The 16,088-nt window shown below is 44.1% G+C and overlaps 1 protein-coding gene across 1 annotated transcript in view; it reads left to right on the top strand.

The window, feature by feature from the left end:
• The window catches only part of LOC149801244 (MORC family CW-type zinc finger protein 3-like), a 95,806-nt gene that overhangs the window by 15,548 nt on the left and 64,170 nt on the right, over nt 1–16,088 (top strand). The gene's annotated exons all lie outside the window — the stretch shown is intronic.

The following is a 16,088-nucleotide window of genomic DNA, read 5'->3' as shown; positions in this document are numbered from 1 at the left end:
CTAACTGATTTTTGTTTTGGCCTGATAATAATGTATCAATCAATACATTTTACTTCTGTATTCAAGAAAGATGTTTGTTATGATCAGAAATTAGGATGAATTGTAGTGTAGTGTAGAATTTTATATTGTCTCTTATTCCAAAGTACCATCGACAATGGCTGCTTAATTTTTCACTAGTTTTAGCTTTAGTGGTACTAAATTAGGGAAACTTATGACCGGTCTCGTGTGTCTAGTTCATTAGCACAAGTTTGTCATTACTACTCCTCTTACTGGAATGATTGCCATAAAACTTTACACATACATTCACCCCATCGTCTTGTTGGCCCCCATTCAAAAGGCCTCCAGTCGGATATCTGATATAGTCGGCACAGTGATCATCTTGACAAGCTTGTTATCACTGATCCTCGTGAAAGTACGGTGATACTAACATGGCGTTTTCACTAAAAGACCGTAATATAATGTCTAGTTGATCCTAAAAGAAAATGATGCTCATATGGATGAAAAAAAGTTGGCTATCTCGAAAAACGTCTTGTCGCTACTTCGCATGAACGAAAATTTATATTGTCATGCGTTTCTTCACAAGAAGACTTTTTATGATGTCATCTTGGTTTTAAATGAAACGGTGCTGTTAGCTCATCCCATTTGGTCACACATCGACCAAATTTAAATATTTTTAATCGCTACCTGATTTGTCATATCAGCATAAAGTTTTGTCCAAAAGACGTTGTATAATTAACCTAGTTGGTTCTAAACGAAATGGTGCCAATCGTACATCCAATATGGCCTCCACAACGACCGTCTTGAAAATCCTGTTGTCACTATCCCCTTGAATGCATGTCCATACTGACATGAAGTTTTCATCAAAAACTTCTAATGATGTCTACCAGATCCTAAATAAAATGTTGCCAATCAGACCAGTAGTGAAGGGGGATACTATACGTACAATGGGAATTAGCATTACAGACCCCCCTTGGGATACTATACGTACAAGGGAAATTTAACATGGCGAAAAATCGTGGGATACTATACGTACAAGGGGAATTTAACATGGGAATAAATCGTGGGATACTATACGTACAAGGGGAATTTAACATGGGATTTTTTTTTAAAAAATTAAAAAAGGGGTAGGCAATGGAAAGGCTATCTCTTTTCGAGAAATATGGCTGGCCCTGAAAAGGGCCTTTGGGTTTTCTTCTTCTTCTGCTTCTAATTTCTTCTTTTTCTCCACCAAGTTCTTATTTTATCTCCTACACTCTTTCTCTTCTTTTCTTTCTTTTTTTTCTCCTGCTCTTCTTTCTTCTTCTTCTCTTCCTCCTCTTCTTTCTTCCTCTTCTCATTTTCTTCTTCTTTTTCAATTTTTTCGTTCCATTTGCATATTCTTATTCTTTCCTCTTCATCCTCCTTCTCCTCCTTTATCTCTTTCATGACACCACTTATCTTGTCCTTTACCTTTCTTAAGTTATTAATTTCCATCTTTACACGATGGGGACTATAGGAATAGTGGTCTTCAACGAGTCTTATTAACATCTGCTCCATCATTCCTAAGTTGTCTAAAACGTCTTGCAATGTTTGCATTTTGTCAATTTGGTTAGAAGCCATCTTCTTTGTAGAATGGTTTGAACGACGAATACTGTGGGTTCTTATAGTGAAAGCGCGTACGTGAAGGAAAACATCCCCCTAAAACATAAAATTGATCTTACCTAGATCATGACCAAACAACGCGCGGACGTGAAGGAAAACATCCCCTACTTTCTCATTTCATATAATAAAACCAAAACTATACTCTCCACATACGCTAAGAATCAATAAAGAAACCCATAATCTACTATTCACACAAACATACCTGAGCTCTTACAATCACAAACACACAAACACATACCCTCACACAATAAAAAAGGAGTTAGTGTTTATATTCACACTACTCTACCTACACACATTGGCAAATGGATCGTTATTTCTTTTCTAGAGTATTGGGTAGCCCTGAAAAGGGCTGTTTTTTGGAACTTCATGGACACCTGGTTAATGGTGGCACCTTCCAGGCCTGGCGCCACATACACATCTTATCCCCCAGTTACTTTTTACCTTTTGGGGGGAGAGAGCAGAGGCAGGATATGTGGCTTCAGAATCCCAATTTTCGGTTTCTGGGATTCTGAAATTTCTTCTTCTCTCCTTTTCCTCCTCCTCCTCTTCTTTGTATCTTCTCTCCTCCTCTTTGTATCTTCTTTCCTCTTCTTCTTTATATCTTCTCTCCTCCTCTTCTTTGTTTCTTCTTTCCTCCTCTCTTATCCTTCCCTCCTCCACAATGGCTTCCGCGGCCAGTTCATTTAATATGCGCCTGGCATATTCCAGATGCACATGAAGTTCCAACAGTTTCTCCAGTCTCGTGTTCATTTTTGGTGTTGATCAATCAACAAGGGTAGCTAGACTGCCGAGCGAGTTTTAATTTATACTGAAAGCGCGGACGTGATGGAAAACATCCCCCTAAAAACATAAAATTGATCTTACCTAGATCATGACCAAAAAACAACGCGCGGACCTAAAAGAAACACTCACTCACTTTTTTATGCTACCCATCACTATTTTAAAATTTTTTATAAATCACTTCAATAGACTATCCACATACGCAAAGCAATCCAATCTAACTCCAAAAATATACACCTCCAACACCAAAAAAAACCCATGATTTCAATCTACTATCCACACTAACGTACGTGAGCACTTACAAACACACACACACACACACACACACACACACAAACACACACACTCTCACTATCAATAAAGAGTTAGTGTTTATATTCACACTACTCTACCTACACACATTGGCAAAATGATCGTTATTTCTTTTCTAGAGTATTGGGTAGCCCTGAAAAGGGCTGTTTTTTTGTTTGCTATGGCATTCTTTTTTAGTTTCTAAGAATGCGATGTCCTCTGAGGATAGACTTTCTGGCGATAGGTCTGCTTCTTCGGAAAGAAAAGAAGAACTCTTTGGTGTCGATACGGCAATCGACAAAGCCTCTGTCAGGTTCAGGTTGCTGCTGCTGTTGTTGTTGTTGTTGTTGCTGCTGTTGCTGCTGTCTCTGAAGTCTGTACTTCTCTGTCCATTCTTCTTTTTCCCTGTTCATTTCTTCTCTGAAGTGTTCTTCTATCAGGTCTTCAGTGATTTTTAACATTCTCACATTTTCTATTTCTTCTGGCTTCGGTATCAGACTGTGTCTGACCCTATGCAAATTCACGTAGGCTTCGTTGAGCTTAGCTAGTTTGGAGCACATCTTTTTAGGAGGATGAGTCGATAATGGATGGTTAGACTGGAAACAACCCCGGTTCTTAAAGTCAAAGCGCGGACGTGAAGGAAAACATCCCCACACGGTTTTCGAGCCGCAACGTTCAGTGAGTGTCATGAGAGGGATAGTAAGAAATGAAAGAGCATGAATCCAACATTCTTATAGCTAAACAAAAGACAAAGGCATTTTTTTCAAAACACAACATTTTTTATTCAAAAATCACTTAACACTAACCAACAACAACTCTAACATTTTTTAACAATAATCCAACACTATAACATCAAACAATTTTTTCAAATCACAAACATTTTTTCTCAATTGACAATCTACTTTAAACAGGGCTGACAACGTTGTGATTTCCACTGTTGGAAATCATTAGGCCATTGATGGACACTACGTTTCCTAGCTTGAGACAAAAGATAAGCATACTGGTCACAAAACCATCGATCTACTTTCACATCGTTTCTAGAAGAAGAACGAGGATCAAAATGAGTCACTAAATGTTCTAAGGAATAGCCCAGGCTGCGATGATGCAGAAAATACACACAGTACTGTCCGCACACCAAGGAATCTGTGCCTTGTAATTTCGCATTATTGAATCGGGTGGTTTGAGCATTTCTTCTCATAAAGTCAATGATATCGTCTTCCAAAGGGGGCAATCCGTACGAATCGAAATATTCCACACATCCTTCTTGAGGAAAGTAGACGGCTACCCAGTGGGTTCCTGGGAGATGACTGTCGTCCGTGTTGATCACGTAAGCTTGATGGTCTTTAGGTTTGCGATGAGGGAGTTCTTCTTTAGCACAGACGACAGGATTCCAAGAAGCCGTATACGAACTGTGATTCAAAAGGTAATAAAGTTCCCAGGTATCCATTGATTTGTGTTTTTTCTTCTTCTTCACAGGTAATAATAAGTCGTCAATTCGATCCTGACTTTTTGCTTGAAAATGTCTGACGAATAAACGGTTATTCGTTCTGTTTCCTCACTCTGATTCAGGAGAGCTTCGATACGATGGATCTCTTGAGTGGTTAATGGTGGACAAGAATGTTCACGCAAGTCTTTATACCACTGGTGCAACACGTCTTTGTCCGAGATGAGACTCCAAGCTTCGTCCAGATACTCGTCCAATTTTTCTTCTTGACTTAACATCAGGCATTTATCGTGTTGAATTTGACTGGGATGATCGTTTTGACATCCATAGCAATCTTTCTTGATTAATTCCGTCATTTTTTCGACCAAGTGTTTGGCAAAACAGGAGACTAAATGGGCTTCTTGTTCTGGCCATCTCGATTTCATCATGATCACTTCTTCTTCTTTTTCTACGGTCTCCTCACATTTCATGTCCAAAGTTTCTCCACTAGGTAAAGAGGGATAACAGTCTTCCATGGTTTCTAGTAATCTAGGATGACTTCTCTCAAACTGTTGATTTCTATCGTATTATCGAATTCGGCATACAGGATGACGTTCACTGTCTCTGGCAGAGGATTTGCAAACTGAAGTTCCACACGAATCTGGCCAGATTTTACAGGGTGGAAATGTCCCTCGTCGCTGCCTTGGTCTGGAGTGAAATCGAAAGCCCACAAAGCATAGCCTCCTGCATAATCCTCGTACTCAATGCCGTGACTGGTGTTGGTTCCTAACTGGCCGGTGGCTTCGTACAGGGACAAGTACGATCTCAAGTAATTCTTCTTGGCAAAGTCAGGTTCGAAAGGTCGGGTACACAAGGTCTTGCCATCACGAATGACTTCGATTTTCTTCACGTTGAAGTGTTGAAAGTTGAAAGGATTTTCAGGGAAGGCTCCGTTGAAGGCTGAATTCTCGACCATACCAAGGATTAAACGTTTGGGTAACTGTCCTTGAAACAGATGATCTTCGATCATGGAATGATGTTCAGCAGGAATGGTGAACGTTTTCACTTCCACACGTCGTATGGGATACTTGGCGGTCGTTCTGCTCAACGTCTGACTGATGTCGTTACCTACTTTAGGTAACACTTCTACGCGTCGTACGTAGAGTTTGGCCTCCTCGATTTTGCTTTTAGGATTGCCAGCAGTTTTATCAGCCAGCAAATGGAAAGCGGCACTACTGCGATTCAGTCTCAAGCGGACATTCACCCCGTTCAGCAAATATTTCTCTTGCAACCACATGTCCAAATGCAAACGATCCATCAGTTCTAAACTCCTCTTGTTTAAGATTTTCTCTTCTCTTGCCTGAAAGGCGGGATTGCTTCCATCCATTTTTTCGAACTTGCCCGCTTCGTCAGATACCCACAGCACACAGGCATTGAGATGAGTATCCTTGGCATCTATTCCGTACGTCAAGAGATTTTCCAGGTAGGCACGGTAAGGGTAAGTATCCATGCTGCTGCTGACTAGTTTGTTATTCAAGTACAAATCCACTGAGCTGAACAAGGAATGCATGAAATTGTTGACGGGAGCTATATTCTCAGTGTCCTCTACTCCACCATCTTCCTTATCTAGAACTTGGACTTTCAAGTACAAGTAACTGCTATTCAGATCGATGTAATCTTCGGGCTGTCCTTTGATTTCAAACTCGATGGGAGCGGAATCGGTCAGTGAGGAGACGGGGTGAAATTCCACCCACTGGGATTCTTGCATGGTCATCATGGTAGGGGGCATGGCAAACAGATCCAGTTCCGTCTTGGAACAGGCGCAAAACTCTCGGTGCATCATTTTTTTGTTGCAGTGTCTCAATAATCGAAAACGTCTAAGTCTCGAACGGTTCTTCTTTTCCTGGCCTTTCTAGCTTGAAGTCTGGTGAAAGGGTGTTTTCTTCTTCGTCGTCTCTTTATACCTTGTCCTTGCTGAATGCCTGACTAGGTAGCGTGCAGGGCATTTATAGGTGTGTCTCGTCGGCCTAAAATGTCTTTGCCCGTTTGCAGCAAGACATTTTTGCCTGCCCTCATGAAGGCTTCTTTAGGGTTTTGTTTGTCGATGATGACATTTTGGAGAAATTCTTTGCCTTGCGTCAGTGCCGCATCTTTCAAGGCGTGCAATGCGCGTGTCACCATCGGTTTCAACACCGGGGCCACCGAACGAAAGGCTGATTTTAACATGTCTCCTAAACCGTGTCCTCGCTGTCGTGCAACCCCTCGGTACACTGGATACATGACTTACGAGTCGTGAGAAAACCGTTTTCGAAAATGGAGTTTCACCCTGACTTTTCCTTTGGTGAATGGAATATTTTGTCCCAAATCTCCTTTTATAGTAATGTTGACCGTGTCTAAATACGACTTGCTGACAGGCAAATAGTGAGGATGGACAAATTCGCGGTGGACGTGGTAAGTGTTTCCACCTTCCTCGTCAGCGTTCGCGGCAGAATCCACTTTGAAAGGAATGACACGCAGTAACGGTACGGAGGTGTGTCCCACCACGTTGTACTCCACCACATCGGAGTACACAAACATCAAATTCAGTCCTTGGTTCAGTTCTACCGGGGTACGAAAAAACTTGGCAAATGTCTCGTTGTCAGAAATGACTGATAATTCGGGTTGTGTTTTTTGTTCTAATTTCTTCCTCAGGTCCATGTCACCGCCCAACATGTCAAACAATTCAGGACAAAATAAGAAAGATATTATTTTACGCCCCTCAGGAAATTTTATCAGGAAGCGACGAGCTGTTTTGTGGTACTCCAGGGTGACATTTTTGCTGACCAAATGTTGACCACTAAAATAATAACCTGGGGGAATGAACAAGTGATAGGTGGTGTACTTTTGATTTTTTGTGCCAGGGGTTTTCTTGTCATATTTGCTATTGTCATCCATCCACTGTTGCACTTGCTCGTCATGAACTTCCACATCAAATTTATTTTGATTGGGAAGGACATTGAGGACTTGGGTCGGGTGAATCATTTCAACTAAAGCCACTTCCTAATGGGCTTCGTGATCTAAGGGGATGGCCTGAGGTAATTTGGCCGTGTAACAGCACAACGTGTTGTTGGGAAACACCTCCATGGAACTGTCACTGGGTAAGGTTAAGTAAAATTGGTTTTCGTGACTCATAATTCTAGAGTTCTGTGGCTGTCCGAGGGGTTAGTGGATGTCAGAGGCGTGTCTCCGCCCAAAATGGGGTTCTGGTTGTGGTTGTTGGAGTGGTGACTGACACTGGCACTGGACACAAGGTTTCCGTTCGAGGAGAATTTCAGGGAGGGATTGGGAAGCAGGTAACCGATGCAACTGCTCAATAAAATGGTCCACAATTGTTTGTCTCCTTGTTGCAAACTCAAATTGGCAATGGCTGCCCCGATGACACAATACACCACGAAGATTTGGCAGAAAAAGACGATTTGCGTTTTAGGCACACGTTCTCCACACCACACCCACAAGGGTTGTTTTTGTAAATCTTGCACAGAAGAACTGGGTGAAGAAGGAGTGGTCGACGTAGCTGCGTCTGATGTGTGAAAGGGCATGATGGTCACTTCTTTTTATAGTCGATGACTTGCGAAGCGTCGATCCAAGAATCAAAACTGGGTGGATATCCTTTCCAACGTACTTTGACTTCTTTGACACGTCGTTTGCCCACTTTACGGGTTCTGCGTTCGAGAATGCTTTCGATGTCGTACACGTCGTCTTCTTTTTTGGTCACACGTTGTAACTCGGGCAAATAAAACGTTCCTTTGAGCACTTCTCCGTTCATGTCTTCCAATTTATAGACGGCAGGATGACGGCCATGCACTCGTCCAGTGACGCGAAACAATTCGGTCGTCCAGTTAGGTAAGTAACCTTTGTCGAAAGTGCGTTTGGTTTTGCCAATGCGCACCCAATCTCCTACGGCCAACTCTCCACTTTTCTTGGGGACAGCCCTCGTCGGGGACGTACCAAACAGACGCTCGAACACCAACACTTCGTTGTCGGGAGTCACGTCTTGCGGGGCACGTCCGATGCTTCGATGGTAAGATTGGTTGTACGCTTGCACCAGGTGCGGTAAGATGTCGATGTACTTCAGAGTGTGGTGATGCGTAAAATATTTCCACATGCGTTCTTTCAAAGTGCGTTGAAAACGTTCCACGATGCTGGCTTTGGTTTCGGGATTCTCGGTGGTAAAAAAATGAATGTCACGTTTCTTTAATTCTTTTTGGAAAGCTTGGTTCAGAAATTCGGTGCCTTTGTCCGTTTGCCATCGAAGAGGGTGACGACCGCTTTGTTTCAACACTCGTTGCAGTGCTCTCACTAACTCACTGCTCGATTTCGAAGTCAAGGGCACGACCCAGACAAATTTGGAAAAGACGTCGATGACACAAAACAAATATTTGTAGCCACGATTGTAGCTGGCCAAATGAGAGACATCGGCTAAATCGGCTTGCCATTGATGATCGATGCCTTCCACTCGGGTGCGACTTCTGGCAAACTTGCGTCGAATGGGTTTGTGTAAAGTGTAGGTAGCTTGTTCTTGTAACCATCGTTGCACTTGAGGTAAACGGAGACTTTTCAGTCGAGTTTTGGCAGCACGATACAATTTTTGAACTCCTGCGTAACCTGCAGGATGCGAGGGATCGTAGTAAATGCTGGCTAAGACTTTTTCCATTTTTTTGTGTTGGTTGGTGTGTTAATAAGGCACCCACTCTTGGAGGATGCTACTCTTTTTCTCTTGGGGTATTTTCTTGGATTGCAATGCTTTGCGTGTGCGACCAGCAATAGGTGTTGAAGAGGAGGAGGATGTCTGAGCGGGGGATATCGGTTCTTGTTTCACTTCTGTCTTCACTTCTGTCTTCACTTTCTTTTTCTTTTGTGATGAAGAAGGGGTGGCCATCATCTTTTTAATCCATCCAATTCTGGAGGTAGGTGGTGTTGTTAACTTGCGTACTTTTTCTGGTGGAGTTTGAAACCCTTCTTCTTCTTCTCCTTTTTCTGTCTTGGTCACGGGTAGTGGTGGGGCTGGTACTGGTGCTGGTGATGGTGCTGGACTTTTCATCAAGCTCTTAAAATCTTTCAGAGTGGGTAGAGCTGTTTCGTCTAAAGCTTTCTGGTGAAAGAGTTGTAGTCGTTGCAAAAGTTGACCGTACTTTTGCGATTTTTCTGTTTCGGACAAATCTTGGCGATCCATCAAGGACTGCAATTCGTGTTGTAACTGGGACATCTCGCTCAAATTGGGATTGGGAGGTAAATGCGGGGTGCGTTGTTCTTGCCACCGATGGTATTCCATCCATCGTTTGTAAGGCACTAAAGCTAGTTTTCGTCCTTCCATGGGGTTGTCAGGGGTGAATTCTGAGATCTTGGGACTTCCGAGGGCCTTTTTATCTTGCTCCCACCAGTCCTCCCAACATGGTTCCCAAGACTCCTTTCAGTATGGGGCCTAACAAGAGAGGCAAAATGCCTCCACGTTGGACCAACATCTTCTTTTTTTGACGAATGGGAATTTTCTTTTGAACCATTTTCCGAAGAACGTGACGATGTTTGCCTAAGCATTGTTTCTGGTGTTTGGACAAAGGGATTGTGCCTTTCAAAACGTTCAAACAACATTCGCACACGGTATCGATGACCTCTTTGGAGGCCGTTTGAATGAGTTTTTTTCGTAGGGGTGGAGAAGCTTTGGACAGGACAGATAACATGTCCCCATGTTTGGCTAAACGTGGTGGCAGTCCTTTCCTTTTCTTTCCTTGGGGTTTTCTGGAGGGTGACATCTTTGAGTCTTCAGGAGCACCAAAAAACACTGATACCCTACTTGGTCACAGGCCTTTTTTATACTGGAACGCGTCGCCACTGATTGTCTTTACGTCGTATCAGTTTGAGGACAGGCATGACACGTCGTGCAGGGGTACGCAACGGACTAAATCGAGCCAGTTCTTGCTTGGACAAATCCAATAAACTTTGTAACATGCCCGATCTTTCATGGACTTTGATTTTGGGAGAAGGTACTTTGTGAGCAGCAGCCACTGCCGCTAAATTGGAAGGTCCTGCCACTGGGGAAGTTCTTTTGGGGGTCATCAACGGAGAAGTTCTTGGTGTGATCAACGTCTCCAAGTACTCTTCAGTTCCTGGTGTCATCAACGGAGAAGTGGACAAACGTGAGGATGCCGGAGACGCAGTCACTGCCGTGGCAGATCGTGGTTTGCGAGTGTAAGGTTGCGTCCTGGCCGAAGTGCCTCTCTTGCGACTAGTTTTCTTCTGCGGACTTTTCTTTTTCTGGGGACTTTTTTCTGTTTCTTTTTCTGGAGGCTTCTTTTCTTTTTCCGGGGTGGTGGTGGTGTCTGGTTAGAGGAGGGTCCTGCCACTGGAGAAATTCTTTTTGGGGACCTGGTCTTTTTCTTTTTCTTCTTGGGACTTCGTTGGACTTTTGTCTTGGGGATAACTTTGGGGGCATTAGGATCCCATCTTAAGAGAGAGCGAATGATGACCCCTCCTAGAGTACCGCTCCCTCCAGGTTTCAAAATGATTTGTTTTTTGGTCTGAGTGTCGATGCGGGGATCGGCCAGTTGGACCAAAGCGACTTTGTTTCGATCGAAAAAGCGTTTGGTTTCATGAGGAATCTGAATGATTCCTTGGAGTATTTGACGTGCCGTCACCGTGAACCATCGTAAGACTTCTTTGAGACTAACTTCTAAGACACGGGCTCGTGTTTGTGGATTTTTGTCTCGACTGATGCCATACAAGGCACGAATGAATTTGACGGGAAGATGCGACTGAAGGGACGTCATGTTCACACTGTGTGAGACAGACGAAAAAGGGTCTGAGGTTTTTATAGATTTTTTTTATGTGGAGTGAAATGAAGTCGAGGACGGAGACGTGTACAGGACAGGCCCTCCGTCTTGGCACCAGTGGTGAAACAAGTGGGTACGAAATCGCAAATCCTCGGGAGTCGTAGGTTTCAAATCAACGAGTAAATAGGCGTGTGGCGTTTGAGTGGCATCGTCGTACGCCTGAGTCAGCCAAGGCGTTCCTAACTGTTTGGCTAAGACTTGCACTTGCGATTTATCTCGAGGGCTTTTAAACAAGACCACGTAATGCGCATTGAGACTGATGGTGCGATGGGCTTTACTTTGTTGAAACAAATTTTGGGTGATGTAAACGACACTGGCATTACGGTGATGCCCTTTGCGCGTGAACCACAATTTAATTTCTTCTTCGTCTTCTCCTAACATGTCGTCGAAAATGACCAAATGGGTTTGACGGGAGTCAGAGACCATGCTGTCGTCTTCTTTAGGAATGCCTTCCACAAACACGATGGAATCGCCTTGACTTTCTTGCAAGAGGTTGTACGCCGATTGCCACTCTTTGTAACACCACACGATCCGTTGAGGTGGCCGATCGATCAAATGATGTTTATGTTCGATCAAACGTTTGACGAATTCGGTTTTGCCTGAACCGCTAGGTCCAGCAATGAGCATGTTAAAGGGATGGCGAAGATACAAAGCCTCCCAACTGGCACGATCTAAGTGTTCGTCGATGACTTTGACAGTAAAGGAAGAGGGAGCAGAGACAGCAGAGGTAGCCATTGCGTGAGAAATGTCACTTGTGACACGAACAACAAACAAGACAAGAGTTTATATACTTTTTCAGAATACGTTTATTGAATGTTTTTTTTCAAACATGAATACGAAAGACAAAAATACATAAAAGCCATAGGCTTAAGTACAAGAATAAAAGGCACATGATAACTATGAACGTGGAATAAACACAAGTGTCTGTACAACATGTTTTGGGTAAAGTTCTAACCAGTTCTATAGTAGGGGGTAAGGTCACACAAGTGTCCTCCCGAAAGGGTCTTTCAGGTCTGTCCAGGACAGTCCTGTCCTGGGTGACGGGTTCTTCTGGCACCGTCACTAACACAGGTTGAAAAGTAACTTTTTTCCTTGAACAACTCTCGTGCATACTGGGCCACTTCTTAGGTCCAAGCCTCAAAACCCCATTCTTTCCAGGCACGGACATCTGTCCAATGGGGATGTAAGTCACAAGCTACACACACATCGTCATACACGTCTTGGGTAGCTAAAAGTTGACGAATCTTTTTTTCCTGTTGAGGTCGAGAAGTATCCAGATGAAAACGCAAGGGTTTGAGCAAAAGGAGTTTTTCGTGACCATTTAAGGCCATTGAGGTGGTAAGTACTGATCGTAAAGAGTCCACAAAGAATCGGCTGGTAAACGAAATCCCAGAAAACAAGTCACTAAGACACACACCACTTGTCGTCCCAAATTGAATGGATACAGTTCTTGTAATAATTGATGGTAATGATCCACGGTTTGAATATGGTCATTGAGTACCTTCCACGGAATCTGTTGAATGATATGTGACATAATCCGTGGCATGGCAAATTGATTTTATAGTGTCTTTGTTTCGGAAGCAATAAAGGTAATTTCTAACCAAACACGTTCGTTCTCCAGTAGGGAATTTAAATGTTACATACTGTAACTGAAACGTCAGAGTTTGTCTAGATGTTTCGTCTTTTTCTAAGCAGATTCCAGCAGATTGAACATGCTCGTTCAGCGTAGGCCGAATCTTGCGGTTCCCAGTGGTGAAGTGACACACCGCAACTGAAGCACTTGACTTTATCTCCTTCGCCCAAGTAGAAAAATCCGGCTCTGGCTAATTCTTCGGGGGTCGGTCCTCCCAGATACTTTGGCCATTTTCCTTTGAACGATTGAAGACGATTTTCAAAGTCGCAGTATTCCGACAAACGCACAGGAAACGAATATTCGTTTTTCACAGGTTCGTTTCGATGAGGGTTGGGTGACATGAACAGGAGTTTCCTCAGGGCTGGATGACATCCGTAGGGGGGTAGACGTGAAGGTGAACATTCCCCTTTAAAACGAAGCCCAGTAAAGTGTCCAAGAGGACGAGCGGCATCACTTTCGCATCCCACAGGTTTGACACGCACAGCATCACTTTCCATGATAGGGGTAGGGACAATAAAGTTCCCATGATGCTTTACGGCATCGCTCAGGTCACAAGGTACAGCATCGTACACATCGCAAGGCTCACAATCGCACTCGTCTGCAAACTCCGTTACGCAATTACAATGGTAACCACATGGACAATCGCAGTTTCCTTCCGGACATTTTCCGTCGCAATGCCTGGGTCTTATCCATCCAGTATTAGTCACACTAGAGGAAGATACAACTTTTTTACAATCCCCAAACTGGAACGATGTCTCTTTCAAAGTATTCATCTTGTTCGCTCGGTCTTGGTAGTCCCAATGAACTATCGATCTTGCCTAGGGTTCCTTTTTATATACAGACCAATACCGACGTGACCGTACGGCAACGTAAAGTGATTGGGAAGTCTCACTCGCTTCTGGTACACGATTTGATAGACGTTTTCCAAGGGTCGACTGGCGATGTGGTGAGTGGGTAAACGTACAATCTTGTTCGGTTGATAGGTGGTCACTTTAAAGTTTCCATCCTCTCCCGATTGCAAGGCTTCTTTCAATACCCCAAAGTTGACCACTCGACTGGTACGATAATTCAGAGTCAGTCCTTTCACTTTGCACGTCATGTGCACTTCTCCTTGTTTGTCCCGGTATTCGTAGCCGTAATTTTTGGGACCACCACTGACGAAACTTAGAATCTTGTCGTTGGGATGCTCGTCTGTCCAGGCTCCTAAACGGTCTCCTTCGATGTCAGGGTGATGTTGAATCGGGTGATGGATGTAAATGCAACTGTCCGTGTCAAAGTACAGGACGCGTTCCCTTAACAGTTCTAAAGCTTCGTACAATTTTAAGCGAGCATGGGCTGTCACGTAAGCCGCAATGATGACATTTCCAAAAGGGTCGTCTTGTACAAAGTCCAGATCTTCTTCGTAATTGACCAAGATCAAATCCTCTCGAACGACGTCCACGTGTTTCATGTATTTGGTTTTGTCGTGAATCATCTGAAAGTAGCGGAAAGGTTCTGTCAAATATTCCGTCTTGGGTAAACACGGTCGTTGTGCCATTTTACCCCACAAGCAATTTAACATCACTTTGGCAAACGATCGCCTGCCTTCGTTTTTCTCGATGTGGTCTAAAGTGATGCCGTCTTGTTCGTAGTATTTCTCTTTGAATTGTATTTGGTCTTCGGGAGTGTGCCACCAGGAAGGATAGCCGCTGGCTTCTTGCTTCAGTTTCAAAAAGGCATCCACGTAGTCGGCGAAAATACCTTTCTGACTGGGATCACCCTTGTGGTATTGTTGTGTCTTGGGAAAGTGGCAAATTTCGTACACTTCTAACAGTTGGTATCCCATGTCCAGAGCTTTGAACAATTCCACGCTGACCCAGGTTCCCGTCAAGGCACGTTCTTCCTGGGTGTGCTGACAAGGTTGGTCTTGGTTGCACGTTTCGGCACAAGTACGGCACAATGGAAACATCAGTTTGCCTTGACAATGGTGAGGTAAGACGGGATGGTATAGGTTCGTGGGAGGCAAAACTTTACACTTGATCAAGCCTTCGTATTGTCGAATGTTTTTCAGGTCGATGTGTTCCGTCAACAATTGCGGGTGCCCTACAGGAAAGCGACAATATTTGCACACGTAGGGATACAGCGAACACACGTCCAAGTATTTGATTTCTTCTCCTTTCTCTTCGTCGGCTTGGTACAGCAAACAGGTGGCATTGGTCCTTCCTCCGTACAAACTATCCCTCGGGTTCAGCGGGTCCATGAACTGGTAACTTTCCACGAGGCGTTTAAATTCGGGATCGGTTTTCAAACGGTGATCGTACTCGTGTTCCCACATTTCCACCACTTGGTATCCTTCCTGTTCTAACTTTAGGCGCCGCTGACAAGTGGCCTGGTACAAGTCTTCCATGGTTCGTTGTAAAAACTGATTTTTAGTGCTACGATCAGGGTAACAGACGGGACATCCGTGAAATAAGCAGCCGTTAAACTCGTACACGATCTTGGGGTTTTCTAAGTCCCAGCCATCGACCGAATGCGTTCCGATGGTCTTTTCGCCCCCTCCGTTGCGGGCATGCTGAATCCACTTGTCTTCCTTGTCGCACAAGTAATGTAACCAGCGTAGGGCTTTGACCGAGTATTCACGCTTGACATAGTGGGTCGTTTGAGGACTGATGACAGCTACGGTGTTTTCAGGCATGAATCGTTGCCGGTACACTAAGGAACACGCTTTGGCAATGGTGCAAGCTTCTTTCAAAGGATCGACCCCTCCGTGTTCCATGAACAGTTCTCGAAATTTTCCACAGCAACGTCGTAAAATGTCCACGTCGGAACGACAATACTTTAACATTTCTTCCTGAAAGTCGAAAGGGTCCGAGGCGTGAGCCTGGTACCAAGTGTAGAAAGCTTCTCGTTGTTCGGTACGCATGTTGTCGGGGTCGTAATAGTGAGCCTCTGGCAAATGGGGTAGAACGGCGTGTTGATTGGCTTCCGTATTGAAAAAGTGTGGAAAGTACCCTTTAGCCATTTCTGTCATTCCAAACGTTTTAGGCATTCGACTCAAAGGCATGGCCAAATAGCTCATCGAATCTTTAAACTGTACTTGTCCCACTTGCATGAAAATGATTTTGGCTCCGTTCAAAGTGACTTTAGGACGCTCGGTGCCTTGTTCCGTATAGTATCTCAAAAGAAACTGTCCATCGTATCCGGAGAAATTGTGAGCCATCACCGTGGCATAACGATGACAATCTCCGTAACGTTCGATGTCCTCTTGGCTCCACGTCTTGTCGATGGGGTCTAAGACCCATCGAGCGAAATCGGCTAGCGTGTTCGGTCCCCGAAAGATTTTTTCACGTCCTCCAGGAATCTTGCTGCAGTGAGGGCAATGACTGAAAATAGGTTCTTGAATGCACTTCTTGCACGCTCGATGAGCCACGCAGAAATTAGGAATGTGAATGCCGGTCTCTTGCATGCATTCGAA

The sequence above is a fragment of the Sinohyriopsis cumingii genome, chromosome 4, assembly GCF_028554795.1.
Source record: "Sinohyriopsis cumingii isolate HCF-2022 chromosome 4, ASM2855479v2, whole genome shotgun sequence".
Classification (NCBI taxonomy): domain Eukaryota; kingdom Metazoa; phylum Mollusca; class Bivalvia; order Unionida; family Unionidae; genus Sinohyriopsis; species Sinohyriopsis cumingii.
Note: the sequence above shows the minus strand (reverse complement) of the source record. Positions and strands in the feature narration are given on the sequence as shown.